Below are 12,038 nucleotides of genomic sequence, written 5' to 3'. Positions count from 1 at the left end.
TCTGGAAGACTTCATATCAAATAAGGCGGAAGGAATAGATAACATACCATCACAATTTCTAAAATCATGGGGCGTGGGGGGTGGCAACAAAATAACTATTCACGTTAATGTGTAGAATGTATGAGTCTGGTGATATACCAACTGACTTCAGAATAATATCATGCACATAATTCCGAAGACAGCACGAGCTGATGACAAGTGAGGGAAGTATGACACATTCTGCTTAACAGCTCATGCATTCAAGTTGCTGACAAGAATAATATACAGAAGAATGTAAAAGAAAATGAAAAATGTGTTAATGACGATCAGCTTGTCTTTAGGACAGGTAAAGGACCAGAGAGGCACTTTTGACGTTGTGGTTGATAATGGAAGCAAGACTAATGAAGGATCAAGACACGTACATAGGACTTATTGACCTGCAAAAGTATTCGACAGTGTCAAATGGTGTAAGGTGTTTAAAAGTCTGAGAAGACTAGGATAAGCTATAGGGAAAGACGTGTAATATTCATTATGTACAACAGCCAAAAGGGAACAATAAGAATAGAAGACCAAGACAGGAGTAATCGGATTAAAAAGATAGTAAGACAGGGATGTAATCTTTCGCGGCTACTGTCAATCTATACATCAAAGAAGCAATGACGTAAATAGAAGTTCAAGAGTGGAAGTAACTTTCAAAGTGAAACGATATCAATGATAAAATTCACTGATGACATTGCTATCCCCAGTGAAAGTGAAGAAGAATTACATGATCTGCTGAATGGAATGAATAGACTAATGGGTACAGAATATGGACTGGATGTAAATCGAAGAAACACGAAATTAATTAGAGGTAGAAGAAATGATAACAGCGAGAAACTTAGTATCAAGATTGGTGAAGCAGATGAAGTTAAGGAATTCTGCTACCTAGGCAGTAAAATAACCAGCGACGGACGGAGCAAGGAGGACATGAAAAGCAGACATAAAAAGCAAAGTGGCAAAATGAGCACTCCTCACCAAGAGTAGTCTACTAATATTAAACACAGGCATTAATTTGAAGAAGAACGTCCTGAAAATTTACGTCTGCAGCTCAGCATTGCATGTTAGTGAAACAAGGACCATGGGAAAACGGGAACTGAAAAGAATCTAAGTATTTGAGATGTGGTGCTACTGACGCATGTTGAAAATTAGCTGGTATGAGAGGCTCTCCGCAGAATCAGAGACGAAAGGAATGTACGGAAAACAATTAAAAGAAGAAGGGGCAGGATTTTAGGACATCTGATAAGACATCAGGGAACTCCCATGGTACTAGGGGGACCTGCAGAGTGTAAAAACTGTAGAAGAGGACACAGATTTGCAATACATCTACCACATAGTGGAGAACGTAGACTGCACGTTGTACTATGAGATGAAGAGGAACATAATCTCTGTTCAATGCGACGGCCTTACGCCGCCTTACTGAAAAGGGAAGAAGAATTCGTGGCGGGGCACTTTCAACCATCTAGGCGAATGATGACATCAGAAGAAAGTACAACATTCTTCATTTCATATATTTCCAATTTACACATATCCTGCTACAATGGTTTGAGGAGCATGGTGGTGAACTCAAATCGATGCCTTGGCCACAGATTCGCGTGATCTTAACCCAATGGCACAAATCTGGGACAGTATTGGGCTCCAGCTCCACCCTCCACAAAATACCTGCCCATTATTTTACGGGAATTACGTGAACTCTGAATAGACATCTGTCGTCATATAGTCCTACCTCCACAAACCAATTAAGGACGTGTCGAATCCACCCCACACGGAATCACTGCTGTATTGCGTTGCAAAGGTGAACCAACATGTCATTAAGCTGATGGGCATGATATATACAAAAGAAGCCAACAAGATTCGGAGGTATACTACGTGTTCAAATGAAAGTCTAGATGTATTGAAACTTCGTGGCAGATTCTGGTCTGCGCACTGATCGCGCACTTTCACTTCGTCCTCTGTTCAAATGGTTCAAATGGCTCTAAGCACTATGGGACTTAACATCTGAGGTCATCTGTCCCATAGACTTAGAACTACATAAACCTAACTAACCTAAGGACAGCACACACATCCATGCCCGCGGCAGGATTCGAACCTGCGACCTTAGCAGCAGCGCGGTTCCAGACTGAAGCGCCTAGAACCGCTCGGCCACAGCGGCCAGCTCATCCTCTATGATCCGCGCAAGTTGGCTGGCTTCGTGCCGCTCCGGAATGTTTACTCTCTCTGCACGAAACAGTATTGTGCCCCTAACAATAAATAGTCTTTGTGAATATATTGTTGATCCGTGTGCGATGTTGTACTTAGCGATTGTTAATACTATTTACAGAAATGAACTGGTCCTTTTAGCGACTCGCCATCAACATATGCGTTACCGCCGCAACGCATTAACCTGTTACACGTTTATTTCTCTTATAAGCAGAAAGCTGCCTGCTCTAGAATAAGGAGACGGTATTTGTCACAGCAGCCAAAGTGCTACGAACCGATCGTTAGCTTCCGTTCGCAGCATCCTCCGCTCAGGGGCCAAGTAAAAGTGTACAATCAGTATAGTCTTCTGTAATTCTGTATCTATTTCGTCACAATTTGGTTAATAGAGATTAATAATGCAGTGTAACTTCATAGATGCGCGTTTCTGGTGTGTTGACATCGCAGTGAAGGTCCTTACATATGAACTGAAGCCTGAAGCTCTGACTTCAAAATGCACATTTGCATAGTAATACACTATTGAACAGAAGAAGACCAGTTTTACTGTCGCAGTTTTGCCAAAAATAGCCACTAAGGCTACAACGAAATACAGTCTTCGTGATTACCCCTCCCAGAAACTGAGCAACTACGTTGCGAGAATTCGGTCGATATGTGTGTTACTAATGAACTAGATACCTGCTCTGTAGTAATCGTCGAACTTCCGACGAGATGAAATATTCTTAAATCTTGATTTGACGCCAACGACTTCTACATCAGTATTCAGACAACTTGAATTTACAATTGGGCACTACATGTTGACTATACACCAGACAAGAGATTAGTCATTAGCATGCATCTTTATGTTAAACTGACATTCAGTTGAGATTCAACCAGTTGAACAAAACTCTATTACAAGAAGATTAAATATATATATTGACATTGTTGCTATACAACATATTCGACTATTAGAGTCGATGATATTCCATCGAGCAGCATACTTGATGCACTTGTAGTGGCGTCAAGCAGAGTTCCTACCATCTCAGGAAGCCCATAAGGAGTAGCTCAGGCAAATAAAAAGAACATCCATAACAAAACGTTCTCCGTAATATACTTTAAAATAAATAAAGATAGTAGCAACCCTCAAAATTACCTTTCGACTCAAGTTTTGGAAACTCGCAACTAAACCCTCTTGTTCACTTACATAGGGCGTTAGGAGAATTAGTGGAGATACTGTGATCATTGGTACCTTAGTCTATACGCACCTCAGAGTGTTATTTTTTTTCTCCGTGTCTGACTTTCTGCAGTCCTGTCACATAATATACTACCTGATGTTTTCTGCACGATAGTAACTGCTTCACTAACAAGTATGTGAGCTACGCCTGCCTGTGTAGATTAACAGTTTTACGTCCATGGATCCACAGTTTAATACCTTACCTGCTTCCCAGGGAAAATAAGTACCCATTAATGACTTACTCTTCTCACAAGTAGTTGGAGGTACAAACCAACCTAAAAACATTCTACTCCTGATGGCTATAATTATTAGCCTGCAAACGAAGTAAAAACTGCTGTAATGTTGTTCAATACACTGTCCTCGGTCACCAATAACAATATCTGCACTTTTACCTCTAACAAGCCGTATATCAATCTAGTGAGAGATTTTTTTATTAATTAAATGGTTTCCTTTTTTGAAACCATTACCAATAAAATAGCAGAAAATCTCTTACCCTCCCAACGTTTAACGTTAAAGTTTCGGTCTTAGTGCGAAATGTAAGCAAACAATGGTATACGCGCAATGTAACTTCACCCATTTCTGGTAGCACAGGAATCGGTGACAGTTCGCTTACTTCGTGCCATTATGGAATGTTTCCGCCCGTTGCCAACCTTAGCTATTACACAACAGAACACGCCGTTGCATTGTAGTAGGCACTGTGAATGTAGCGTTGATTTCAGTGTGCTGCTTATTATTGCGAGAACGAGGCAGGGCTTGTTTCCCCTCTGTCTCTCCTCCCTCTGCAGCACGCAATAACCTTGCCGACAATCGTGTGCTTATGCGCCGAGCGTCGCCTGTAAAAGGGCTAAGTCGTGTAGTGCGTATAGTAATAGTCCCGGTCTGATGCTGGTGCCATGCACTCACTCCATAGATACTGCTACTCCGTGGGGCCAGTGCGCGCGCTCAGCTGGCGCCGATCGCGGCAGCGTCTCTGCCTCTCGAGCAGAGAGGGCGGGATCCGTCACTTGAGGCGGCGCAGAAACGAGCGGTCCGCCGGCCCCCTTTGTGTAGCCGAGCATAATCCGGCACCGGAGAACAATCCAGCGCGATTAGCCTGCTGCTGCTAGCTGCCGCATCACGTCTTCATACAGCGCAAACAGTCCTAAGGCAGGCAGCCACCCCCCAGAACGCCAAGAAACTTGTGTGTACAAGAAGCAGTCGCAAACTTTCAAACATCACTTATGGCAAACAGTAGCTGTTACCCCATTATTTAAAAAAGGGAATCGCAGAAAATGTCACATGTCTGAACTCCGAATACAAGATGTATGTAAAACTAATAACAAACAGACTAAAGGTACTTTCCCGGAGAAAACAATCAGCCCACATGACCAGCTAGCGCCTTTGCTGACCATGAGAAAGTTTTCGACAAAGTTAACAGAGTTAAATTATGGGAGTTTTTACAAAAGAAAGGTATATCCCAGCATCTGTTATAGCATCTGTACGTACTTCAAAGCCGGCCGGAGTGGCCATGCGGTTCTAGGCACTACAGTCTGAAACCGCGGGACCGCTACGGTCACAGGTTCGAATCCTGCCTTTGGCATGGATGTGTGTGATGTCCTTAGGTTAGTTAGGTTTAAGTGGTTCTAAGTTCTAGGGGACTGATGACCACAGCACTTAAGTCCCATAGTGCTCAGAACCATTTTCGTACTTCAACGTATGTACATACACAAAAAAATCAAAGTACAACAGGGAGGTTCGTTTGCTAGAATCTTCTGTCAAGGAGTGAGGCAAGGGTATCCTTTATCAACCATATTATTTAACATACTGGTATACATAGACGACATGACGGCAAAAATTAGTGCACCATTATAAGCTTAATAATAAAATTATAAATACACTCATGTTAGCAGATGATCAAATAATCTTAGCGGACTGGTTGGTTCAAATGGCTCTGAGCACTATGGGACTTAACTGCTGTGGTCATCAGCCCGCTAGAACTTAGAACTACTTAAACCTAACTAACCTAAGGATATCACACACATCCACGCCCGAGGCAGGATTCGAACCTGCGACCCGGTCGCGCGGCTCCAAATTGTAGCGCCTAGAACCACTCGGCCTCGTCAAGATGAACAGAACGAGTGATGAACGAATTCTAAGGAACGGTCTTTCATAGTTCACTTCGGTGGCAGCTGCCTACTTATAGTTCCCGGGAACGGTAAACGGTCGGTCTCGTTCCCGCAACGGCACGTCGGCCGGTCTCGTTCTAGCCTCGGTCCCGTACCCATCTGTCTCAGTCTCGCTCGGCTGGACTCGTCCTTCTTCGCATGGCCACTCGTCGCAGTTCCACTGCCGACTGCTCATACTTAGTTCAGTATAGAGTTCTTCGCTTCGATCGCTGCTCACGCCCATTCTAGATCTGTTCCAAACCTTTTTTGAACTCTGAACATCTGGTTCGTTTCGTATTCTATTCAGCGTCCATGACCGGTAATTAAAATGTATTTATAATTACGTAAATTACATAAAATTACGTGGAATGTAATACATACGTCTTTTCAGGTAACAAAACGGCATATCAGCTTACTTCACTATTTCGATCAATAGCTGAAGAAATACTTGTAAAAAGGCAAGATTTTTTTGTTATTACTCATGCAAAGTAAGTCGGCACTGCACATACGAGTGGCCATTTTCCATATTTTTTTGATCCAAGGTAAAAGAGCATGTTCGTTGTTGTGGAAGGCAGACCTACTTACAACCAAATTAAGTCCGCGTACCATAATCGTGTGTCTGGTGTCACATTTTGTAAAGAGAATATGATAACTTCTACAATATTATTTCAGTGCTACAGGGTGGCGCACGAAAAATCGCTCCCGAGTATTAGACTGCTCATTGTCGCCTACCAACAGTCATCTATTGTTTCGAAGTAGTAGTTTGCATTACCTTATTTGTTATTTCTTCACTGCCTAATTATTACATGTTTATCTATTCTGCTCGTAGCAGTCAACAAATCCTGCGTAACTGGCAAGCAGTCTGTACTCGGGGCCGGTTTTTTGTGCGCCACCTTACATTATTTCACTGCGATCAGCCACATAACGCTACAGTTGGCTAGATGCGAGGTTTTGCAGAATCACGAAAATTACAAGCGTGTGAGAATTCTGTTATGAATAAAAACTCTATACTCCAGGGCGGAGGCAAGTGCCCCCTCTTGGCGCCTTCCATCTTCAGTCACTTAAGCTACTAATTTCCAATTTTTCATAAAAACTGTATACCAAGCACAAATGGACGGTGAACGAGTAAAAATGAACGGTTCGCAAAAAAAGAGCGATCACCAGTGAACTAGTTCCCAAGGATGAACGAGTTTGCCCATCTCTAGTGACAAGAGGAAGCAGCGCCATGTAGCACGAAGTCTAAAGTGTACACCTGCGAATTTTAAGCATTTCATCCACACCAAAAATGTCTCAAATCTTTAATTTCTTGAATAGCTTGCAGTTCATATCGATAACTAAACTGCTGCAGACGTAAGTATTACAAAAGTGACAAGGAAATACACACTAAGACAAAAAAGCATGCACAATGAATGAATTATCCGAAATGGACGGAAATCGGTAGATATGATTTACATGTACAGACAAACAAATCAATACAATTTCCGAAAAATTCATCATTTATTCAAGAAAAAAGAACCGCTTCACAAACTGAGTAAATAACTCGTTGCTCTGCCTCTGGTCCTTATGCAAACAGTTACTCGGTTTGGCACTGATTAATAGAGTTGTTGGATGGATACTGAGGATGCCCAACTGGCGTGCTTGATTGTCAAAATCACTATGTATTTGGAGGACCTTATCCATAATGCTCCAAATGTTCTCAATTGAAGAGAAATCCGGTGAACTTGCTGGCCAAGTTAGGGTGTGGCAAGCAGGAGAAAGCGACGGCATTACCTTGCTGAAATGTAAACTCAGAATGGCCTGCATGAAGGGCAACAAGACAGGACGTAGAAAATCGTTGGAGTACCGCTGTGGTCTAACATTGCCGCAGATGATGACATTAATAGGATTCCACATTAGTGCGGAACTCTTCGAATCTGTTCAAAGACAAATGGTATTAGTAAGCATATAACAAGAAAACAAAAAGAAAGTTTTACCTCCATTGTTAACACTTAGCTATACCACCCAATCAACTGTTAAATTTTCTTATGAATATTAAATGAGTTACAAATTCGATGGGATAGTAGCTATAAACGGAAACTGAAATTCCCTTTACAAATTACAATCGCATTGTGCCGTGTTATGTGTTTCCCAACGTGCTGTCAACCAAAGATACGTGCCTGCCACGTTGCGTGTGCCCTTTCTGCTACAGTTACGGCAGGGTTGTACATTTTCCCAACTGCCTGACGAGCTAGAAATTTGGAAAATTTCAACATTTCTTTAAAAGTACTTGCAATGTGTCTTTGTCGGACAGGGAACCACAAATCCCGTCTCCAGTGAAATGAAGTAAAGAACAACTGTTGTCCAAGGAGCGGGTACTAACCATAATTACGTTCATGGAAGATCGTCCGCAGCTTATGCTAATAAGCCATGTCTCCGCAATATCCTTTCCTCCAGGAGTGCTAGTTCTGGAAGTTTCGCAGGAGATCTGTGAAGTTTGGAAGTTAGGAGACGAGGTACTGGAGGAAGTGAAGCTGTGAGGAGGGGTCGTGAGTCGTGCTTGGATAGGTTAGATGGTAGAGCCCTTGCACCCGAAAGGCATAGGTCCCGAGTTCGAGTCTCGGTTCGGCCCACAGTTTTAATCTACTAGGAAGTTTCACAACAGGTATCATGTTGCAATGTCGCCATTGTAAAACACACACACACACACACACACACACACACACACACACACACACACACACACAAAGACACACACGAAAAAGATGGTCTCTAGCAATCAAAATGCTCTTTGGAACTTAATTCCCGCTCACGTCGGTAAGTTACGCTTTCTATTTTCTATAACAAGACATGAGGATAATTAGGAAATGGAGACTGATACCAACACTATAATGTAGCTCTAAACGTAAGCTTTTACAAACTTCAGTGCCGGCCGCTACCTCTTTGCACTGAATGTTACGATACCATTTTTTGAAGACGTGAAGAAGTTTCAAGAGTACGAGTAAACACAACTTACGTCATTGTTGTTTCCGCTAGAGCTAACTAAATTCCGCGAATACTTAAGAGGTGGTTTGTCCATACAACAAATTCGGCAGGTTCAAATGGTTCAAATGGCTCTGAGCACTATGGGACTCAACTGCTGAGGTCATTAGTCCCCTAGAACTTAGAACTAGTTAAACCTAACTAACCTAAGGACATCACAAACATCCATGCCCGAGGCAGGATTCGAACCTGCGACCGTAGCGGTCTTGCGGTTCCAGACTGCAGCGCCTTTAACCGCACGGCCACTTCGGCCGGCTCGGCAGGTCCAGGGACCTCACATCACAGTGCTTATTGTTTCGCGAGAAAATTAACCGTCAGCAATTTTGATTTGAAAGTAATAACACTATTTAGAATTGGTGCGTATGATTGTGAAGTACTTTTAACGTGCTGGAAATAATAGATAACTGACATAAAACTGTATGTATTTTCGAACGTTCGGAGAAAACATTCGATGTAATTTCATATTATTGAACTACTTTTTACGTATTTTTATTGCAGATTGATGCACAAATTTTATTTACATTCTGTGTTCCACTATGATCTGCTGTGCATTATGACGAACTTGGCGCCACAACATTGTCGACAGAGATAATTGGTTCAAAAATTCTGACAAAGCTCGCTCAAAAACCATTCGCTGATATGCTGCACATCAAACGACATGGATCGCTTAGCGAAACAGTAAAACTACCAAAATACTCCCAAAGTATGACAGCTACTCGTCTAAACTAAAGGTAGTGATAATCCCATTTAGTGCTTTTTTGTGCTTCTATTTTATATTCTTTACACTAATTTTGAGTTTAGGAACACTGTGCTTTTACAGTATTTTTGTTTATTAGTTTCCATCACGAAGCACAAAATAGATTAGGTTTTCTTCCGCCATCACTTAAATTGCTGACTCCGGGCAAAGACTTCGAAAACCCCGGACATCTGTGTCAAATCAGATTATTTTCCAAAGCAGATACGACTGTCGACGATAAGTTGGCCGATATAAATAAAAAAAATCTTCACGAATATAAATGATACAAACTAATGTAGTGTAGTATCGAAATAAGCGAAGTGGAGTGGAGTGAAACGTAAGCTGGTACAGTTGGCTTGCCCGTTCTCAGCTGTTACGTGGGAGGCGTGGTAGGTATCTTCGATTGAGGCCGACTTTTCATTGCTCACAATGAAGAAGTTGGGAAGTGGTGTATAGGAGAGCGTCTAAACGTGCTTACCATTGTTTTTTTTTAAATAAAACGATCGAAACTGTTTACTCATCAGTCCACATCTAATGACTTTGCACACGCGTCAGTACCCATTTAAGAATTTTGACTGAGATTTATTAAAATCTATTTATTTCCAATCAATCTAATTTCTTCAAGCACAACAAAGGTCCAGGTTTACCAGGAACAGCTGTACAATAACCTCACCAAGATGCACCCGGATGCCCTCAAAACTAGGAAAAACGGGAAAACCGTACTTAGGGCAGCCGTAGGCTTTCCCAACCAATATGTTGAGCCGTTTTTCTGTGTGTTACAAAATTGTATTTTGAACAGCGATCTGATACGACGATTCTTTCTAAACGTAATACGAACAACGAGTGCAAGTGAGTAATGTCTGAAGTGTTTACTGCGTGTATATAGAGCAAATATTGTACAATGACTTGTACATCGATGACTAAAGTGTTATTGTTGACTTTTTACCGTCTAATAAACTAATTTTACTATATCTTACGAAAACGCCTGTGAATCGAAAGAGAAAGTGTCACTTTTCGGGTGATTACACCAAAGAGTGATCTTTTGTGAAGAAAATATGTATGTATCAGGAAGCGTAGTGAGATTTGTAGCTGTTTCATCTCAGTAACTCGCGGAGGCAATGAAGATGTGAGGCTTCACATTTCTACGCAGAATCATACAAATAGATGAGTGGTATCATCGACATCGAAGCCTATTTCTGCGTTCATGATTAGAGAAGATACCCAGGAAGAATTGCTCACTGCTGTTGCAAAACTAATAACAGCTTATAAGGTTGTCAACCGTCCTCAATCTTTCAGTTCTCTCGACTGTGCCGTAAAACTGAATGCCGCCATGTATCCTGACTCCAAAGTCGCCGCAAAACAGTCTACAGCCAGAACCAAAGCTACAGCAATTGTTAAAAATATTCTCGCACCACGCTCCATGTCAGAATGCGTAAAACAATTGCAAGAGGTTCCTTTTTACGGCATAGGCACCGGTGCATCGAACCTCAAGGTTGACAAGATGTTTCTTTAGTTGTTCAACACTAAGAGAAAGGAAAAAGAACTGGTTGGGACAGTCACTGAGAAGGGAGTGCTTGCTAGCAGATGCTTTGGAAGGATTGGTTTGTGGGAGAAGACTGAGAGGAAGAAGGAGATACAAGATGATAGACGACATAAAGGGAAGAGGAAATTATGCAGACCTGAAGAGGATGGCAGAAGATCGGACAACCTGGAGAACTACCATGTGAAAACCTGCCTTTTGGCAGAACACTGATGATGATGTTCAACACTTTACTGAAACTGACCTTAATCCAACACAAGTTGTTGAATTTTGATTCGCTGAATAATGAAACATCGGAGGCAACTGCAAAACTTTTGTCTAGATGCTTTAAGACAGTTGCAAATTCCATTAGATAAAGTAATCGCGTTTCACGAGAACAGTACTAACACCAACTCGGGAGGGCTTCATCGACACGGCCAGCGGAATGTGTTTCGCCAAATTAAAGAACTAGAAAATAATGTAGAAGAAACTGGATGCCCTCCCCATATTCTTCACAATACTGTGCCAAGCGCTACTGGAGTTTTTGACTGTCGACATTGAAATAATCGTCATGAAAATATTTGTTTTTCAATATACACGGTAAGGAAAGAGAAGCTGAAAGAGTTCTACTTATACGTAGATGTGAGTCATCAGACACTTCCATCTCACTCAAAAACAAGATGGCTGTCGTTAACGTCCGCTGTTAGAATTCTTAAGCTATGAATTCCATGAAGCAATTTTTTTTGAAGCCGAAGACAAACAACCTAAAATAATTTCAGATTTTTTCAGTAGCACAATCAGTGAAATTTACTTCACGTTTCTACAATCAAATTTGGCTCTGTTTGAAAAAATACATAAAAAGCGTGGAGAAGAATAAAGTCTCGCTAACCGAAATAAGAAATATATTAATCGAAAATTAAAGATGTGTGAATGAAAGGAAGATTGGCAATTTTATTGGCATGTATACACACATGAATGTGAACAAATTAAAGAGTGAAAACCCAACCAAGAAATAACTAACTGGATTTTGAAATTTGAGAAAGGACAATGGCTTTCTACACGATAGCATTTGAGTACTTACAGAAGTGGGCTATTTATTTTAATAAATATCAAATATTTGATTGGATGACGCTATCTGAAACCCTAAATTGGGTTATGACTGAAAACACTATTATATACCCGAGTAAAAATGATGCGAAG

This window comes from Schistocerca americana, chromosome 3 (genome assembly GCF_021461395.2).
Source record: "Schistocerca americana isolate TAMUIC-IGC-003095 chromosome 3, iqSchAmer2.1, whole genome shotgun sequence".
In the NCBI taxonomy this organism is placed as follows: Eukaryota; Metazoa; Arthropoda; class Insecta; order Orthoptera; family Acrididae; genus Schistocerca; species Schistocerca americana.
The sequence above is the reverse complement of the archived record's forward strand: the minus strand, read 5'-3'. Positions refer to the sequence as shown.